The sequence below is a fragment of the Desmodus rotundus genome, chromosome 2 (genome assembly GCF_022682495.2).
Source record: "Desmodus rotundus isolate HL8 chromosome 2, HLdesRot8A.1, whole genome shotgun sequence".
NCBI classification, from domain to species: Eukaryota; Metazoa; Chordata; class Mammalia; order Chiroptera; family Phyllostomidae; genus Desmodus; species Desmodus rotundus.
The window spans coordinates 50,906,077-50,927,297 of NC_071388.1; the positions used below are offsets into that span (position 1 = coordinate 50,906,077).

The 21,221-nt window shown below is 47.1% G+C and overlaps 1 long non-coding RNA gene across 1 annotated transcript in view; it reads right to left on the bottom strand.

The window, feature by feature from the left end:
* LOC123479355 (uncharacterized) overlaps nt 1–6,185 on the bottom strand; it is a 47,228-nt gene extending 41,043 nt beyond the window's left edge. The window contains exons 1-2 of the long non-coding RNA XR_006654959.3: nt 6,112–6,185; nt 4,825–4,911 (exon numbers count right to left, since the gene is read on the bottom strand). This is a non-coding gene — a long non-coding RNA (uncharacterized lncRNA). The remainder of the gene's footprint in view (nt 1–4,824; nt 4,912–6,111) is intronic.
* Nucleotides 6,186–21,221: the final 15,036 nt, after the last annotated feature.

The window sequence follows — 21,221 nt, forward strand, 5'->3', positions numbered from 1 at the left end:
TTGGCAGAGAAAGGCCAGTTGGGTGCCACAGCTGGTTTCCCAGGAGCCTGGGTCATGCCTGGCTTCCCAGCTGGGTTGGATTGAGTGACAGCGTGGTTAAGAGATTTGCCAAAAATCTCAGAGCCAGGGATGGCCCTCGCAGAGTGCAGGGATATTATGAATAGGCCAAAGGGCCCACAGTGGAATCCTGAGGCAGAAACCATCTAGGGAGCCAAGGCGAGTGCCTGGGTCTGAGCAGGCAAGTGTGCTCTGGGCCTGACTCTGTGGACCACTGCCTGGAGAGTCCATCTCTGAGCATCCTAGGCCCGTAGTCTCCTCGTCTGGACACCAGTGGGGCCTTCTGTGGTGGACAGATACTAAAGTGATCTAAGCTCGCTTCCAATTTTAAGATTCTCTGACCACGCTACAATTTAAAGTAATGACAATATACGCCTTTGGCCTCTTTCCATTCGCATGGAGTGCCGGGGGTACAGCAAACCTCATATGCGGCACCCAGCTCTCCCCGCCCCCCCACCCCACCTCCCCGCCTCCTGTCTCCCCACCCCAGTCCATGCCAAGGAAATGGATTCAGACCTCTTGGATCGATTTACCTCAAAGGCAATGAAACGATAGCCTGGCACAGGGGGTCCAATCCCTTCAAAGTGATGATGAGCCTTCAGGGTGGGGGGAGGGGAGGAGTGACTTCTATGACTTCTCTCCCTCCCAGGGAATGGAAAGCTTTATCTGATCAATAATCTAGTCCAAAATCTTCCAGTTTGCTTGGAGCAACCCCAGGGGTCTTAACCTTGGAGAACTGCCCACCCCCCCAACACACACACAAAGCTTTCACCAAACACCTCGCAGGGATGGGTAGAGTAGGAACACATCATACCCACTGCCCTGTGACTTCCCTATCTGCCCCCATCCCAACCCTCAGAGAGAGGTGGTCCCAGCCAGTGTCAAGAGTCAAAACAGCTGCTTTTCCATGTGCCTGTTCTTTCTCAATGGCTGAGACTGTAAAGTCATCAGGAAGCATGGTCTAGTGCTCCAAGCTCCAGACAGACAGCCTGACCTCTGTCCTGGCTCCCTGGCCCGGCCAAGGCCAGACACCACACCCCCAGGCCTGCTTTCTCATCTGCAAAACAACTCGGGCGTCCCTAGGTCACCATCGCCTCTCCTGGCAAAACACAGCCCCTCCTTCCTGGCAGCAGCCAGCAGCCAGCCAGACTTAAGAACCAGCCTATCTTCAGGAGAGGAATCAGTGTGGAGAAGGGTGTGGAAGAACACAGCAGGGAGGAAGAAAAAGATTCCTCGTACAAGGGGAAGGAGGGAGAATGAAGATTTCAGGGAGAGTCTCCCATCGTGTTCACTTTTTCCGCAATCCTGGCCCTGAGGTAGAGGGGCTCTGCTCCAGGCTCCCTACCCCTTGGGCCAGTTCCCTTTGTGGGGAACGACCTGATGTGCCCATAAACAGAGGGACTCATTGTGGATGGCTGCTGGGTGTCTCAGGGGACAGTAACACCTCCATCAGAGAGGCACTTATGTAAGCATTCACTTCCCTTCCCTGCCCCCACCCCCTAAATAAGCAGGCTGTTTCCTCCGCCTGACCCACCCGGCCCAGCTGGGTCATTTTGCCTTCCTCAGGCTGGAGCCTGACTCCTCCTGCAGTTGCAGACCGTAGCTGCCCTTGGTGAACCTGCCTTCTGTCTTTAAATCAGAGCCTGACCCGACCATGAAGAAAACGTGTCTCCCAGGCTATGCTGGTGAGACCAGGTGTTTTGGAGCTGAGAAGCATGAGTCGAAGCCTTGAGGTTGCTGAAGTAGAGGCCCCCTCAGTGACAGTGCAACGGGCCTCTGGTAAGGTTGCTCCTCTGATTCTTAATTCACCCCCTGCCTCCATGGCTAGACATATTCAACATGGCCAAGTGTAGTGGGTTCAGAATGTCCCTGGCTCTTCTGCTTTCAGATAAGGAAATTCCACTTGCCCTTCACTACTGACACCAGGTGTGGGGATTTATCCTCAGGGGGAGGAAAGATTAATAGCAGGGCACAAAAGTCCAAGAATTTAAAGAGGCAGACATGTTTTTGCTCCCAAAAGTAAATAATTGGACACTTTCATGGGTCCTTGGATAAGCTGTGAGAGAATGTTTCTCAACTCTGGCTACATATTAGAATGCAGACGGCTCCCCAGACCAATTACCTGGAAATCTCTAGGGGTGGGATCCAGGCATGGACCAGCTTTGAGAGCAAGTGATCTAAAACAATGCCCTGGTTGGCAGCTTGGGACATAGACGCCCAGACAGTGGGGAAGTGACCTGCTTAGAGTTAAATGGCTGGTTGGGACAGAGTCATGAGCAGAATTTGGGGACCCTAACTTTAAATTTATATCTCTTCCTATCACGGTTTTCCTTCTGGCTGCTTTAGAAGAGAAGGTCTTCATCTCAGATGCTCGTTAAAGTTATCTTGGGAACCTTAAAAATATGTGATGACAGGCTCCATCCTGAAATTTTGGTTTAATTGCTCTAGAGTATGGTCTGGGCATACATATTATTCCAAGTTCCTTCGGTGATTCTGATATGTAGTCATGACTGAGAGAAGTCCTGTTTTAAAGGCAAAATTCATGGAGAGAGAGGGGAAGAAAATAATTCTGCAGAGATCAGGGAAGGAAAAAATGTCCCTATAAGAAGAATCTTGGGATCTGTTGAAAGAAATGATGTTTTAGCTGGATCTTGAAGAAGAAATGAATTTATACTTGGAACTGGTAAAAAGACTCTCCAAGGGAGGGAGCAGCAAGGGCACCATCCCTTAGGGAAGGATATGGGAGAGAGAAGTAACAGTTGAGAACTGGGAGGATTGGAACTAGAGTGCGGGAATTGAGAATGCCACACGTGGGAGTGCGGCCTGAATTGTCTAGGCCACACAGCAGAATCACCTGGAGGGCCTGTGAAAACAGATTACCGGACCCACCCACAGAGCTCTGATTTGATAGGTCTGGGGCCCAAGAACTTGCATTTCCAGCAGGTTCCCAAATGATGCTGATGCTCCTGGTCCAACCACAGAAGGATTTGTCTCTTGGACCACATGGAGGGGTGGGGGGGAGGGAGGGGGGAGAGAAAGGGAGAGAGAGAGAGCGTGCGTGCCTTACTAAAATAGGAACATTGACCTAGTGAGAGAGAGAAAAAACAGGAAGTCCAGAGCAGCCCGGAAGCTAATGCAGTGGCTTCTGGTAGAAGAAGCAAGAGAGGACGTGAGGAGGGCCCAGGCAGGAGGACTGCAGAGGAAGGGCAGTTTAAAGTTTAGAGAATGATTGGGGGACAAGTGCAGAATGTGGTGACCAGCTGGACTTGGAGGGAAATTGAGGCAGAGTCCAGAGTGGGTGAGTTTTAGAGATTAACAGCAGGCATGATGATGGTGTAATTCTCTGAGCTGAGGAGCCAGGAGGAGGAGCAGGGTGGGGTGGCACCAGGGGCTCAGCTGGAATACAAACACTGAACCCTTGTCTTGAGCTCCCAGCAAGACATGACCTCTGACTCAGGCCTAGGGCATGCCAAAATGAAGACAACTTGGCCCTGCCTCCCTAAAAGTCACTGTTTCTTCCCTAAAACTGCTGCCCTCATGAGGGTGGGGGCAAGCTGGACCAGTGTGAGCCCCAGGACCTGCTTCCCACCCTGTTAGCTGGAGGAGGGAAAGGCAAGGGTGTATCCCTTCAAATCAAAGTGGGGAGGCAAAGGAATCCAGCGCTGTTATGACAGTCTTGCTAAAACTCATTTTGCTCCCAACCCTCTCCTTTGTCCGCCTTCCCATTTACAGAGTGTTCCCTAAAGCAGTCATTCTCAAGCTCGGCTGCATGTTAGAATCATCCGGAAGCTTTAAAAAGTCCTTATATGCAGGCTGCATCTCACAGCAATTAAACCAGTCATCTCTGAAGTGGGACCCAGGCATTGGTTTACGATTTAAAGCTCCCCACATAACTCAAAAGTGCAACCAGGATTGACAACTGCACCCTGCAGGGTGTGTATGGGCAGCCTTCAAATAGCGTATTTATGAAAATGACATTTCCTCCCTAAGGAAATAGTTTGAATGTGTCAAACATCGCCCCACCATCCCTCCACTCCCCCTCCCCACACGTGGGAACTGGTCAAGGGGCAGCCGGCCTTTGGGACCCACAGGCCTACGGTGTGGTTGGGGTGGGGCTGTTTACTGTAGCTGTAGTTATGGAGCTAGAGGCCATGCCCTGGAAGGGAAAGGCTTGAATGCCCAAAGTCCAAGCAGGCCTGGACTCAAAGAGGCTGACCCGAAATGCGGTGCAGTGCGGGAGAGATGTGGGGAAGGGTGGGACTTGGTTCAGAGCCAAAAGCAACAGGGAGGTTTGAGGACCTGAGAACCCCATGGAATAGCAGTGGGTATGGGTGATGGCAGTGATCTGCATGGATTTGGGCACCGCAGGCAACTCCCAGAGTTGCCCCTCAGGCGCGGGTGAGTGTGGGGGTGCAAGGGGAGGGCAGAGCAGTACAGGGGTCAGCTCCTGCCCTCCTCCTCCTCCCCACCTCAGAGTCCCAGATTCAGAGAGAGGAGGCAGCTCACAGGAAGAAGGACGGACTCCAGGGGCTATCAGGATTTGGGGGTCCTGGAGCTTAGATAATTTGCAGGGAGGGCACCTTTAAGAAAAATAATACAAAATGACAAGTATAACATGAAGAAGCCCTCAGCTTTTAAAGGAGCCTGGGTACATGAGTGGCCTGGTGGAGAAGCTTTATTACCTCCCAGGAAATCTGCTCTGGTCAACATGCTACCGTCCTGTGATAGGACATTAGCTAAGAGTTTCATTTCCAAATCTCGTCATACCTTCCACCGTTGTGCTTGTGTGCACCTGCTGGCACTGCGATCTTTGGGTCACCTGTCAGACCAGGGAGGCCATCGCCCACTTTATTTCTGGGGAAACAAAGGAATAGAGAGGTAAACGTGGTCAGTTGCCTAACACATCAGTGGCTGCGCCACCAACCAGGTGCTCTGGCCACCCGCACGTCCATTCACTCCCTCCTGCAGACTTGCACTGGGGCGCACTGCGTGCCAGGGCTGTGCCGGGTGTGGAGCGTACCACAGTGACTCAGACACAGACTCGGCTCTCAAAAATGACAAGACTCTGCCCCCAGGAAGCTCAGCTGAGGCAAGGAGGCCAATTTAGGCAGGTAATTACAGTGTGAGAAGCGCAGGGAAGACATGTGCCCAGCACCTCTGGACACAGGCTGTAGGGATGGGTATTCACCTCAGGCAGCTAGGGCAGGCTTCCCAGAGGCGACCAGGAGAAGGGAGCCTGGGACCATGTGTACAGTTTACTACACAGGGAAAGTCGTTTCTGCACTGGGAACTACCACCATATCTACTGAGCACCTACTAGGCACCGAAGCTGGCTAAATCATTACATTTAGTAAGCCAATGGATCTGCACAACATCCCCACAAGAGGGGGCCTATTATTATCCCCATTTCACACACATGGAGGCTGAGGCACCGTGAAGTTAAGGAGATTTTTCTCAGTCTCATAGCTGTTGAAGTGGTGGGCCTGATTTTCAGCCAGGAAGTCTGGCTCCAGACTTCACATGTGCACAAAGCTATGAGGGGACAACATTTGAGGAACTACAATAAATTCACACAGAGGAAGCACAGCAGAGGCCAGCAAGGGGGAGGCCAAACAGGCAGGAAGGACCCTGAAGGGCGTAGAAGAACAAACGGACTTTGAGTTGGTCCCACAAAAGGTGCTAAAGGTTTTCAAGCAAGAGCAGAGCGTGATCAAGTCTAGGCTTCAGAAAGGTTCCTCTGGGTAGAAGATGTGATTATAGAAGATGGATTGGAGGCCACCCGAAGGAGAAAGGGGACCTCTAAGAATGCTATTGCAGAGTCCTGGCAAGTGCTGATGGAACATCAGTGGAGCCTGAGGGACCAACTCAAAGTTGTCCTGGCTCCAAGGATCAGCTTTGCCAGCCTGGGAGGGGGCGGGGGTGGGGGTGGGGAATGGGGAGAGTCTGGTAGCAACTTTATGTCAGAGAAAATGCTCTGGTCTTGGAGCCAAGAGACCTAAGTTCGATGACCACCTTCCCACTGGTCACCTTTGTGGACTCGGCCAGATCCCTTACCTCTCTGAGTCATTATTTCCTCACCCGGAAAGTGAGTATAGTGATTCTTGCTCTGTCTGACTCACTCAATTTCTGTGAAATTCAAACAACATAATGTATGTGAAACATGGCACACAAGTACGAGAGAAGCTTTCAAATGTCTGCAGTTAACTGACAGCCCAAAGACCAAGCACTTCATATTCTTGAGTAAAGTGATTTCCTTGCCTTTGCTACAGGCCTGAAAGCTCATGCATGTCCCTTCTTCACACGTCCTCGGAACCCACCAAATCCTCCTTGTTCAAAGCACAGCCCTCTGCCACCTCCTCTATGAAGCCTTCAACCCCCCTTGCAAATAACCTCCTCTTCCCGTGAAGGGGTGCTACTTGCCACCTCTTCCAGAGTCTCCCTTCTTTCTGGTGCCTTTCCCATTCCTCCTTGCAGCACAATGGACACACTCACTGCATCTTTGTTGAATGATTGAAACACAGAGTAAATGAGTAAAGTGGCTGTGGTTCCACAGAGAAGTCTGGGAAGACGGCAGCCCCCACCCAGTAAAAAGGACTAGGTGGGGGCAGAGGCATGAAAGACTACAAATGACCTTTCAAACTCTCCTCTTCTCCAAAGAATCATAATGTGACTAGAACTAATGAGAGTGAGAATAACTGTATTTGTTAACAGCTATTGAGTACTTATTCTATGACAGTTTGCTAAGCATTTTATGGAATCATTTAATTTGATCTTTACAACAAATCTATAAAGAGGGAACATTTTTATCCTGGACTAGCACAGTGCCTATGCCAGAGATGGTGCTCAGTAAATGTATAAAAGGAAATTATAGATGAGGAAGGTGCAGTAACTTGCCTTAGGTCACAGAGTTAATAGCCAGCAGAGTTGAGATTCAGGTCCCTCTGGCGTAAGTACTACTTCACACTGCTTCCCATAAAAGAAAAGACGACAGGCTGTGGGCACCAGGAGGGGAAAGCCGGTGTGCTGAGGGAAGGCTTCCCTCCTCTGCATCTGAAAAGGGATGCTGGAGTCTGAAAATCCAGGAGAGGCCTCTGCGTCAGGAGTCCCACTTGGCCAGCCTCCCTCAACCTGAAAAGAATCAACTATGAGTCCCAGGTGCCCTGCTCAGAGTAGTGGGGATGCGTTCAGGGTCCAGCACATAAGGAGTGATGGAGACTTGCTTGAAGTTTTTTCAGACATTTCCTTAGCTGCATTTTTTTCTAGAAGGATCTGGGCAATCAGCTTCATTACAGGTGCCCAGTCTGACAGAAACCCTGTTTATTAGAAAGGGTGGCGTGGATGTGGGGTGTTCTAGGATCTACTTTGGTTGGGCTGGTTGAGATGAGACAGAAGACGGAAGACAGAGAGGGTGTGAATGTGCCGGAGAAACCCCACAGCCTCCGCCGGGAGAGAAGGAGAGAAGAAGATCCTGTCTGACTGACCTCAGACCGCTCCATTGCCCCTGCTGACATTGGAGAAACGCTTCCTGTGACAATGTTTACCCAGGAGGAAATGGATCATGCTTCCCCTTCCTCCAGCAGGGTGGGAAGAGGGGCTGCATTGGTGGCATAAGTTCCCACAACTGGTGGTACTCACCACCTGCCTCCCTGGGTGCGCCAGGGCAGGTGAGACAGAGGTGTCAGACACAGAAAGAGCTGTGACAAGAGGCAGGTATGCAGCTGGGAGGCGTCTCTATAGGAACGCACCCAGGTCCATTTGTTGTTTATATCTTCTATATTTTCCTCTATTTTTTAAAAATTAAGTCACCATCTGTCCTTGTTTTATCCAGGAAGTCCCAAGGAACCCTTTCTTTTTTCTCTGCTTAGCAGATGATGTAATGGGTGGATCCAGCAAATGATTACGGTGGATCTTAAATCTTGAGAGCGGAGGTGGCCATGAGCCTGGGAAAACCATGTGTTTCCCCCAAGTCAGAGTCGCTTGATTCCCTTCTCAGTCGAATTGTCGCCTTCTCTAGAGAGGGAGCTGGATGTATTGAAAAGTGTGACATCAGGAGCTGGAGCAGCCAGAGGGTCCCAGTGTCACCACGCAATTACTCTGTGACCAGAGCAGGCCCCATCCCTTCTCTGAGCCCAGGCTCCTCCCCTGTGAAATGGAGACAGTGATACTACCTACAACACAGTCTCCTGTGAGGGCCAAGTAAGGGAGTGTGCGTACAGATGCTTTGAGATTGTAAAATAATGCATGGACATGGGAGTTTTTTTTAAGCCCTGGCTGAGTTGCCCATTTATAGAATAGGTACTATGATCTCTGCCTGTCACTTTCCAGAATGTCAGGAGGACAACAGAATTAATGTTTGCAAAGGTGTCCAAGATCTTGCGTCAACTTTCCTCTTTACCAATATCCAAAGAGTCAGAAAATGAAAAATACCCAAATCATGTTTTAATTCTAAACAATGACTGCCTCAGCCAAGAACAGTACCTGAGGCAAAGCACCGAAGACTAAGTTATATTTTTAATAACACATTCTCAGTTTCTAAGAGTTCTTGATCCGTATTTCTAGCTTAGCCTGAACATCTAACTAAAGTGCCCCAATTCCCAGCAGTAGTTCTATAAATATAATTCACAGAGCACAGTATTAGAAGCTACCCAGCAGCTTATTTAAAAACCTAGGCTAAAGAAACCATCATCAAAATGAAAAGGAAACTGACTGTATGGGAGAACATATTTGCCCATGATACTTCAGACAGAGGTTTAATCTTCAAAATATATAAAGAATAGATATGACACAACGCCAGGAAGACAGACAATCCAATTAAAAAAATGGGCAAAGGACCTGAACAGACACTTCTCCAAGGAGGACATACAGATGGCCCAGAGACATATGAAAAAATGCTCAATATCACGAGCCATCAGAGAGATGCAAATTAAAACCACAATGAGATACCACTTCAAACTTGTGAAAATGGCTATCATTAATAAATCAACAAACAACAAGTACCGGCGAAGATGTACAGAAAAGGGAGCCCTAGTGCACTGTTGGTGGGAATGCAGACTGTGGAAAACAGTATGGAATTTCCTCAAAAACTTAAAAATGGATCTGCCTTTTGACTCAGTGATTTCACTTCTGGGAATATAACCTAAGAATCCCGCAACACCAATTCAAAAGAACTTACACACCTCTATGTTCATAGCAGTGCTATTTACAATAGCCAAGAGGTGGAAACAGCCTAAGTGCCCATCAGTAGATGAGTGGATTAAAAAACTGTGGTACATTTACACAATGGAATACTACACAGCAGAAAGAAAGGAGGAACTCCTACCCTTCGTGACATCATGGATGGAACTGGAGACTATTATGCTAAGTGAAATAAGCCAGGCAGTAAAAGACAAATACCATACAATCTCACTTATAAGAGTAATCTAGTGAACAAAACAAACTAATGAGTAAAAAAGAACCAGAAGCATAGAATCACAGAATAGACTGACAGTGGTAAGAAGGGAGGAAGGAGGACGAGGATGTTAGAAACGTGAAGGGATTAGTCAAGGAACATATCTAGAGGACTCGTGGACATGGACAACGGGGTAGGGATTGACTGTGGAAGTGGGGGGTGGGCTGGGTGGAGGGGGGCAAAGGGAGAAATAATTGGAACAACTGTAAAACATAAAAATTAAAAGAACTTTTTAAAATAGAAAAATGTAGAAAAGAATTTCAAAAGAAAAAAAATAAATTAAATAAAAACCCAGATTTTTGGCCTGTATTGAATCAGAAACGCCAGGGATAGGGCATGGAAACTGCATTTTAACATGGTCTCTGGGTAACTGTTCTTCATACTGAATTTTGAGAGCCACCTATCTGGACGCCCCATCATGTGCTGCGCAGGAGTCACGCAAACCTCCTTCTCTCTGACTGTCCTGGGCTTCCCAAAAGAGGAGACTCAGGTACACAGAAATCTACTGGAGCTCCAGTCATGTGACCCTGACCTCCAACGTCCCACATCCATAGCTCTGATTCTAAAACAAGGCAGGAGGGAAGAGGCGGGGCCCAGGTCCAACTCTAGGTTTGAGTCAAGACCACAGCAGAGGTTAGTACAGGAAAGAACAGCTGATGCATGACTCTAAAGTAATGAATAGGGCCACTGGGCCCTGAAGGGAGGGAGGGAGGCTGCAGGTGGAATGAGAGTTCTGGCCCCAGGGCCCCAGGTCACAGAAGCAATGTTAGAGGAAGGCAGAGAGAGGAAACCAAGCAGGTTATTAGAGATGCTTGGGATATAAGAGTTCTAATGGCTTGGATATTTTGTTTCAATCAGTACATACTTTCCTCTGAGTTTCTGGGGACAAACCTTGAATCTGGAGACCTTAGAAGGAACCGATGCACTCTCAGGTAGCAGGCTGAGCCATGGTTGCTTCGTCAGTTGACAGTATTCTCTGACGCTTTATGCATGGCATTAGAGTTGTATGTGGAGATATATTTCCTCATGAGGCTGACCTCCCACACATTCATCACGAGGACCAGAACTTGCTGTATTCACCACAGCTTAGTCACCCTGTAGGAATGTGGTGAGCGGCTACAAATAAATAATCTTTCCAATTCCAGTCACAATTCTCTCTGACTAAGACCAGATGGGCTGTCACCCCCATTCCTCAGCTGAGCAAACTCAGGTTCAGAGAAGTTAGAATAGTTTTCTAAACACACAGTAGAGAGTACATCAATTTGATTTCGGGTCATCTGGCTCAAATTTCCTTCTACTGCAACTTTCTTAAATCTCAGAAACTTGACTTTTGAAAGTACATCTAGAAGCTTTCTTCTCAGTACCTTGAAAATCTATAGAGCTCTTCATTCTCATTTTCTGGCTAAAAAACAACACCTTTATTTAATATGTTGGCATATGATTTAAGGTGACCAATCATCTCAGTTTTCCCAGGACTACCCTGCTTTTAGCACTAAAAGTCCTACATCCCAGGAAACCCTTCGGTGCTGAGCAGGTCACCTCACAATTGGTCACCTTACTGTTCAGACCATCTCATTCCCTCAGTGAGTCTCCAGCTGCACAGGAGCCCATGCCCCCTGACTCCCCATTCAGGCTCTGGCTCACTCACCTATAGCCTCCATTCCCCAAGAATCAGACTCTTCAGAGCAAATATGACACTGGGAAATCAATCTCCATCCAGCACTTTGGTGAACTTCTGATCATCGTGGACATATTAGCGATACAGGAGAAAGGATACTGAAAGCCATAATATTAGATCCATCGGTACCAATTTCCAAATGACCACACCTAGGAATTTGCTTCACTGAATACTAGTGCTGGGGGGAAATTTTGCCCTACAGTTAATTTAGAAAACAGTGGTATGGGCTTTCATTAGTACGACCACTGGAGCAGGCAGTCCAGTTAAATCCCGGCTCTGCCATTTAACTGCAATGTGACCTTGGGCAGGTCGGACCTGGTTACCTCATCTATAAAATGGAAATAACAGGATTTCCTTCACGGAGTTATGATGAGAATTAATACACGTAAATTGTTAGAGGGTGCAATACATTACTCATTGCTCCCGTAGCCTATACACTGCATGGCCAATGCCAATGTCTAAATCCCATACAAACCAAGCAGAGGGTAACAGAGGATTTGATTGTTTCCCAATAATGTGGGTGGGGGGAGGGAGACTAGAAAAATTTTTCCCCAAATATGTTTTTCTTTCTTCTTCACTTTGAGGGTCATTTTAGCCTCAAAGTATTATTGCTGTCTTTAACCTCAGGAATACAAATAAAAGAGGAGCAATCAACTGGATAATTAGTACATAATTTTTACAATGAAAGTTAGTACAATATTTTACATAGGCCAACTCACTTTTACATATATCACCCACCAGACCTGTGCAAACCCCTTCCCATTGTAAACCAAGGTTTTTTGGCCTATGTTGTCTGACTAATATTTACTACTGAGAATCTACCATATGTTTCTTGCTAAGCTGGGTACTGTGGGAGATGCAAGAACGTGTAAGAAATAGGAAGAGCTGACCCTTGACACATTTAGGATTTATCTGGGGGACAAGCTATCAGTGGATACAACAGTATAGAGTGCCAAGTGACCTGGGTATTCAATAAGGAAGAGAAAAGGCAGAGATCACTGTGGGCGGAGGCAATCAGGAGAGGGAAGAAGAGAAATGAGCTGGCGTTGGTTGGGGTGCCTGCTGTATCCCAGCTTTTCAGAGGTATTTCGTTAATCTTCTCTAACAAAGGCTATCAGACCCTCAACCTCATCCTTTCAGTGTGCTCCAGAGAACTTCCAGCTACTAGGATCTGCATATCTGAGCGGTGGGCTTTTCCCAGAACTGGAGCAGTCCAGATGAGCTTGGAAATTAACTCTCTCTGGGGAGCAGCCTTCAGCCAGCTTCAGAAAGGAGATGGTGTTTAAATGCCCCCATTCCCTCCACCCTCAGGGAGGATCACTTCTGAGGCATGTGTTTTAGAACTTTTTGAGAGTGTCTCTGTTGGGATTAAGCTGCAATTGCCCACAGTGGTAACTGGCTTGATCACAGACCCTTTCCTGGTTGCCTTCCCTTCCCTGTATCGCTGTCCACGCTTCTATCTGTGCTCCCCTCCCCTTCCCAAATAGAACATTTGCACTCAACTCTCTGTCTAGGGGTATGTTCCCGGCCAAATCCAAACTAAGGCAGCTATATCATATTTCCTGTGAAATTGGGTAAAACTGTATTCTTTTGACTAGTGAGAAAACTAAGACTCAAAGAGATTAAATAACTATCTAAGACCAAGGAAGAAGCCTGTGGCAGCACTGAGTTCTGAACCAACATCCTTCTGACTCCAAGTCCATGCCTGCCCTGTTAGCATGCTGACAAGTCTCACTAGATCTTGGGGACACAGCATACCCCTACTTCTATAATCACCCACTCAGAAAACTGGGAACTTTCCTCAAACCGAGGCTGAAAGTAAGCTGATGACTTGGTCTCACTCAATTCTCACTGACTTCCTATTCATTTAGAAACATCTCAGTCCCAGCTCTCCATGTAAGGGCAGAAATGAGGGTTACAGGGGAGAAGAGCAGCCATGTGGAAATCCTGTACTCCACATGTGAGGGGAGGTGTCAGCCAGGAAGTAGGACAGGACCCTTTCTGTGTGTGGAGATGCTGAGAAAGTGTTGTTTCCGCATCGTTTATCTCAATCCATGGAACAGGGCTGTTGAAGCCACATTTCTAATTCATGAGAATTTGTGCAGATCATTTGGATCAAGGTAGCAGATAGCTGTTCTGTTGGAATAAGTGGAGTGTGTGGCTGGATGTGAAAGTTTACAGAGTGAAAGTTCACTGACAATCAGAGTTGGGAAGCTTGAAAGCCTTGCTGTGGCTCAGGGCCCCACGAACCCAGGTGAGGTTTTAGCTCAATCAAGAGGTAACTTCATCCAAGTTTTAAGCAAAATGAATGATCATGGTCAGGAACAGATGGATAGGATAAATCACCTGAAATCAGCCTAAATTTATTAAAAACTGTCAGCAAAATTTCTTCTATTTCTATCTAGTGTTCTAGTTGCCTGTTGCTGCACATCAAACCATCCCAAAATTGTATTATATCACCTGATTTGTGTGGGTTGGAAATTCAGGCTGCGCTTGGTTTAGTAACTCTGTTCCACGTGGCATCAACTACATTTACTCGGAGGTATTCAGCTGGCAGGCGGGCTGGTCTAAAGAGTCTGGGATGGCTTCATTCACATCTCAAGCTCATGGATGGACATGGCTAGAAGGCTGGGCTCAGTGGAGACTGTTGACTAGAGAACCAGGTCTCCAGTGAACAAGGTAGAAGCTGCACTGTTTTCTTATGACCTAGCTTTGGAGTCACATAGCATCACTTCTGCCATACTTCTTGTCAAAGCAGCCACAAGCACACTTAGATTTAAGGGGAAGGGACTTAGATCCAACCCCTCAAAGATAGGATTTATAAAAGTACAACATCCAGTCTGAGTTAGAAGCAAAGAAGTGAAGTCAGATCCTGTAGGCTTTCTCTGAATGAGACTCTAGCTGCATCAGCTTTGCCAGGACAAAGCATTTGTGACCTAGGGTATGGGCAGAGAGGAAACTGGGAAAGAAGGGCCCTGGCGTGGCTAAAACCCTTGGTCTTCTGCCAGTGATCTCTGCTTCCAGATTTGCCTGGCTGGCAGGCAGCTCTGCTCTCAGCACCAGTCATTACTAAAGAATTGAGTGAAGGGTTTCACCTGCTCCAGTATGTTGGTCCCTTGGAACTGAGAAAAAAGGAAGAGGCCAGTGTGGAAGGGTATGGCTGATTTGAGCAATGTGCAAATCAAACAGGGATCGGGAGCCTGAGAAATAATGCCTAGTGCTGCTCATCACAGCAAAGATCTGCAGCTCCATGGGGCACTGTCCCAAAACCTGCCTCTCCCAAGAAAAGGCCACCTGTGAACTTCAAGCCTGATGTTACTGTCCAACACTTTCCTTAAAGTTTTATCATCCACTTTTTGCATCGAGTCCCTGGAATGGCTGCAAGCAGAGTAAATCTTTAGTTTCCCTATAATCATGACTGACAGAGCCATAAAACCACAGTAATTACCTGACATGTTCATATGTCTGGAGCGCTATAATGGAACATCCCATGGGAGCTGAATACTGGAAGCATTTTGCATTTTTGCATTGGACAATGCAGGCTGCTCCAATTAATGTCAGTCAGATCCACCCACTCCTCAGAAGCCCAAAATTATATGCTGATTTACTGAACCTGCTATAATGTTCCAAAATCAATTTTAAACATTTCTACAAACGAGGACATTCTATAGAGGCAATAGAGCCATTAGTTCGGTGCTCTGAACTTAGTAAATATTCAATAAATGTGAGCTGAATAAATGGATGTTCTGTAGGCTGGAAGCCAGGACCCTGAAGTACCAGCCTCATTCTTCTACTAACTGGCCATGAGGTCTTGGGAAAATTATTTCTTCTCATTAAGCCTCAGTCTGTTCATCTGTAAAATATGGCATTTGGACCAGCCTATCTTCTCTGATGTCAATCTCTCCCAGTTTTAAAATTCTACAGTTTCATGAAAATGCTAAATTTATTTGTACTATTGGTGTCAAAGGAAATGACACATAGAATTGGTGTTTATCCCTGGCTGGTGTGGCTCAGTTGGTTGGAGTCTCATCCCATAACGAAAGGGTTACTGGTTCAATTCCCAGTCAGGACATATGCCTGGGTTGCAGGCTTAATCCCTGGTTGGGATGCAAGCAAAAGGCAGTAGATCAGTGTTTCTCTCTCCTTCTCTCCCTTCTCCTCTCTCTTGAATGAGAATAAAACAAACCTTTAAAAAAAGAAATGGTGTTTATTAACAGCTCTTATTTTATGCATCATTGCTTAGTTTGTGCATCATTGTATATGCTTTCAGATCTATTATGTATTTTAGTTATCATAACTAACTTTTGAAGAAAATATTGTCTTACACTCTGTTTTTACACTTGGGAAAATCAAAGTTTTATTAGCTGAAGAAGACATCAATTTCTAGTCTTGATAGAATTACAGCTGCTTTAAGACACTGGGAAATAAGTAGTGCAAAACTGTGATCCCTGAGAGAAAGAATCAATGAGATGAGCCTTAAAATAACCCTGGATTTATGCTTGAAGGCTATTTCCATCTGGAAATCGTAAGCGTAGTCTGTCAGCTTTGTTAAGTAGAGGAGACAGAGACCAGAGATTAGGGAAGCTGAGGTGTCTAGGAGTTGAGGATCACAGTTCCAGAAGGGAGAGGAAATACACAGAAAAAGAGGACCATGAGTCTGCTGAGATGCCCTCTTGAGTCTACTGAGTATCAGGCCATGTGTGTATGAAGTGAAACTTCACAAGGCCAGGCAAAAACGGTGACCACAGAATAGTAAGCTCAAAGCCCAGAGCTCTCACAAAGTGGAAAAATGGTTGTGCACCAACCAACCAAATGAGAGTCCTTGGTGACCCTCTAGGGCATTCAAGGAACCCCAGAGGGGTTGCACTTGAGTAAAGGGACGAAACTATTCCTAGAGTGGAGGTTATCTTCAACCCTCCATAGCAAAGTGTAAAGATAAGACTCAAAAAGATGAAACTATTTCATGAGTAAATGAACTGCCTGCCAAAACAAAGTCTAACACTTTTTAAGACAGCAGAGTCGAAGTTCTTAATGATAGAGCTTCACAATGTCTATAATCTAAAGAAATTACTAGATATTTAAAGAAGCAGAAAAACGTCTACTTATAACCAAGAGAAAAACCAGTCAATAAAAACAGGTCAGTGTCTGACAGAGATGATGTACAAGTATTTAAGTAACTAGAAAAGAGTCCAAATTCAAACCTGGGTCTCCTGAACCTTTCACATAGCACTCTTTCCATCACCTGTGCTTACAAGTCTCTTCACATCTTTGGCAATTTTACCATGACAATCCAATGCAATTTTCCTATACTTCTGGCCTGCGCTTCAGTTAGAACCTCTCAGAAACTTGCAGAGATAGACACAGATCTGAAATCTGTGAAGTCCAGTCTCTGAACAGGAGCCGGCCTCAGCAATCCTCGTGAACAAAATGTCAAAATACTGCAACAAAATTCTTTTGTCTGTCCCCTCCCCAACCACAGCACTTGCATGGAAATTCCCCGTGTCCACCACTAAGTCACATATCTGGCAGGAGGAGTTGTGCCCCAGGGGCTGTGGCTTAAGGGAACATAGAAATCAGTGTGAACAGTGCCAGGAAGCCAGGCCTCAGCTTCTGCCCTGAGTTGGCGAGAACTTAAGCAAGGGGTAAAAGGGATCACAGAAAGTGTCATAGGCTGCTGTCAGCCTTCAGAAGGGGGCAGGTCCCCCACACCCGCACCTGCAATGCTGACAGTATGTTCACATGTGCACTGCCTACAAATGTTGGTGAGAAAATCATTCAAGGAGCACAGACACAGGGTCATTTCCCAGGCTGGGGGTGCAGTTTTTCTCCCTGCAATCTACTCCACAAGCTGTTACCAAAGCAAGTATCAAAGCCCTACAATTTGCTAATTACAGGCAGGATCCTGGGCTTGTGGGTCCAATTAGGCACTTATTCCTCATTTTCTGTGTGACCCAATGACTGCACCCAAAATTACCCACTCGTCTTTTAACTGCCCTGAGAGCTGGTTGACTCACCTCCAGTTTACTCCCACTATCACCTCCAAATGGCCTTTGGTATCTTTCTGCTTTCCAGGTTCCCCCCACTCACTTATTATCTCTCTCTCCATCACAGGCCAATGTCTGGTTTCCCTGACTGGGACTCCTCTGAGATTTCCTGGTCTTGTTCCTTGCCTAGGCTTGGAGCCTGTGAGGCAGGAAGCAGCTCCTGTTGGTCTGGGCATCTTGCCTAGCTCCCCCAAGGGAGCTCAGGAGGCTGTGGTCGCGTTCAGCTCAGCCTCTGCCCCAGACACAGGAGTAAGGAAAATTACAGCTTCTCTGGAGCCAGCTCACTGCCAGAGCTCCTGCCCACACCCTCCATCAATACCTCCCTGGCTCTGGACCTCAGTCAGGCCAGGGCAGCATCCAGGAAGACCCAATGCCGTCCTGGGGAAGGAGGTCCCAGGACCTGCCAGCAGCAGCTCTCCAGGGAGACACAGTTGGAGAAGGAGGAAAAGCCCCCATGAGTTCCTATTTCGTTAGGCAAGCTACCTGGCAAGCAAAGAATTTCCAGCGAACTTTCTGATGATTTACTATGTCAATGGTTCCTACCCTTTCTAGTGTCACAGACACCTTTGAAAGTCTGATGAAAGTTCTGGACCCCCTCCAGAAAGAAACACTCATAATTCTGTTCCATTTATTTATTTAATCATTCAACAAATATTTATGGAGCACCTGTGTGCCAAGCACTACTTGGCGCTAAGCAAAGATCAGTGGACAAAATAGACAAAAATTCCTACTCTCATGGAGTTTACATTCTAACAGGAAGAGACAGGCATTAAATAATAAGTGTGATAAATAAGTAAAACACTCAACTTACTAAGAAGTGCTACGGAAAAAAATTCGAGCAGGGTAAGAGATTAGAGGAGACAAAAGTTGTCATTTTAATAAAGTGTGCCAGGCTGTCCTCACTGAAAAGTGAAATGTGAGCAAAGAACTGAAGAATGTAAGAGGTTGCGCCATGTGGGTATCTGGGGAAAGAGCGTGGCAGCCAGAGGTAACAGCCTGAGGGTGAGGGCTTGCCTGTGACTGAGGAAAGTGAGAACACTATAGCTAGGCTGGAGAGAGGGAGGAGGCAGTCTCAGTGGGTCAGGGAGGCAAGCGGGAGGGGAGGGATGGATATCACGTAGGACCTTGTAGGTCACAAGGACTTTGACTCTGAGTTAAATCAGGAGCCATTAGTGGGATTTGAGCAAAGAGGTAACGTGATCTCAGTGGTAGCAGTGGAGACCTTGAGAAGGTTGAGACAGGAGGATTTCTTGAATAGCTGTGTTGTGTGCAAGAAAGATGTGCACATGTATATATATATAATTTCACACACACAATTCAGCAGTTTACCCATCTCCTAAACACCCACCTCCATGGATTCCGGTAAAGGGTCCCTTATCAAATGAAGGGAAGTGGTGACCCCAAGGAGGGAGGGGAAAGCGGTGACTCCAGTGGAGAAGGAATGCCTTCGCTGTATCTAAAAGGTATGTTTCCTTTTAAAAATACATAAGAAGATATTTCAGGAAAATATGGTAAAATATTAGCATCTGGCAGTCTGACTGTGGGTACGTAGGTGTCTATTATATTTTCTCTTTGTTTAAAATAATTCTTAACTTTAAAAAGAACTGCTTACCTCCAGATTTATCAGAAGTCTCACTTGCTCATCAACGCATAAGAGAAAATCAGCACAATCAGCTTTGCTAAGAACTCTTGGAGGCAAGTTCTGGCTGGGTGTACTTCGCTTCTCTAACTTACTTTCTTTCCCCTCTTTCCAGTGGCTCAGAGTCAAAGGTGAGACAAGTCAAGGACTAACACAAAAACCACACTATAGCAACAGAGTGGACAAGACGGAGAGAGCGATGGGAACTGGGAGGACAGGAGAAGGCCTCCTGGCAGAGGCAGCCTATCAGCAAGACCCAGAGAATGGGCAGATGGGGTCTGGCAGAGAGGAGGGTAAGTCTTTCCAGCTGGGGGCTGCTTCAGGAACAGAGGCAGAGTTGGGAGCAAGCATAGGGCCCAGGCACCTACTCTGCCATGGCCCATTTTCAGAAGTGCCCGCAGATTCTCATCCTGAATTAGAGAGAAAAGGCCGGATGGGAGGGGCTTTTGGAGCCCTGAAGTGGCCCCAGTGGGGCCCAGAGAGCCTAGTGGTGGAAAAGCTTGGCTCCAGGTCTGCAGCCAGCTGAAACCTGCAGATCAGGGTGACCTCAGTCCCCCAGGAATTAAAGCTACTGAGCTGGGTGGAGTCACCTTGCTTACCTGGAGGGAAACAATCTCAGGAGCAAGAGACCAGGGAGGCTCCCCAGCCACTTCTGCGTCAGCCACCACAGGCTGTGGCCTTCAGACAACAAATTCCTCACGATCTCTAGACCTGTCACTGAGCCTGGGGGAAGGTCCCCTGCTGCCCACATGTTGCAGAAACTTGCGGAGTCACAGGTCCTGATGAGGTGCCAAGAGAAGGATTTCCCAGGCCACAGCTTTAACAAGACCATGCTTCCTAATTACTAGTTTTCCCCTAATTAAATAAAAAAGGGGGAGAGAAACCAGTGATTACGCCACCTTGTAATACTACCTTCCATTTATGTGCGTCTCTCTTCAGAGGACCTCAAAGTGCTTTGTATGTTATTGTATATTTTTCCCTCATAACATCCTTGAGATTCCTAGGGATGGTTATTATCATGCCATTTTACAGCTGGGAAAAGGAATGTGGCTGAGGTTAAGCAAAGGGTCCAAGTACCCCCATTGGTTATGGTCAGGATTTTGAAGCTCTTATAAGAAACCTCCTCATATTTGAAAATGAAATTGTCCCCTTGTACATAAACCAGGCTAAAGCAACACGTAAAGAATAGTCACCTATGAAAATTTTACAATAGTAATTAACATTACTTACCTCTCACAATAATCCCATAAAATAGATACTTTACACCACTCTTACACAGGAGGAGAAAGATCCAGAGAGGTAGGGTAAAGCTTCCTAGAGTTGCATAATGATACTATTTGTAGTAGTAACAGCGGGAGCTACTATTTATCAAGCACTTACCATGTGCCAGACATTTTATATTTACTAACTCGTTTTCATCTTACGACCCTCTGAAGTGGTTATTAGTATTGTCACCATTTTGCAGATGACAAGACCAGAGCATGGAAAAGTTAAGTAACTTGGCCAAGGTCACACAGTGACCACGCAAGTCAGTGGCAGTGGCAGAGCCATGCAGCGTCCCGCAAAAGCTGTGCCTGGTTCACCTCAGCAGTGTCCCCATCTGAAGGAATGCTGTACTCTGAGGGTGAGCCTAGGAACACCAGGGACAGTGCAGGTGACGGAGACGCAGTCCCAGGACTGTTCTGTGTGCTAATCACTGTGCTGTGGAGGTGTGGGGGGGCTCTTTCTGCACTTCTGCTGTGTGCCAGGCTCATCCTGCCGACTGAAGGTAAATGTGCTGGGTACTATCACTGGTATAATACGGCACCATAGGGCCTGTTAGTGCAAGAACAGTGGAATCAGAGGGTAAGGATTAGCCTAGAGAGACATTCAGACCAGTGCTAAGTGAACTTGCTGTGGTATGTGTATGTGAGAAGCGGTACACCTAGCTCTTCCACGCTCCAGAGAAATGAGCCCCTAAACAGTCCTAAAACCTTGGCTTTTTCACTGCCTTCTCCCTCCCCAAAAGCATCCTCAAGTGACTTGATCCACCCCTCATATCACCATACCAAGAGGGGATGTCCTGGATGGGGACGGTCTAGCAAGCCTGTCAGGCTCAGGATTCAGAGTAGGGGCTTCCATGTGTCCAGCATATTTCCAGGGTCAATGAAGGTAAGACCAGACCCTCCCCTAACTCTCAGGTAAGGCCTTGGATAAGCTGCCAGGTAGCAGGTCACCCCTGAACCTCTTTCTTCTCTTTTCAGACCCCTCGTAGCAGACTGACTACAATCCTTACCTCCTGTCCCTGTGTGTGCTATCCCTTTCCAATCAGTCAGAGTGCCAGGAAGCCCTTCCTGAGACTGACGGGATGAGCGG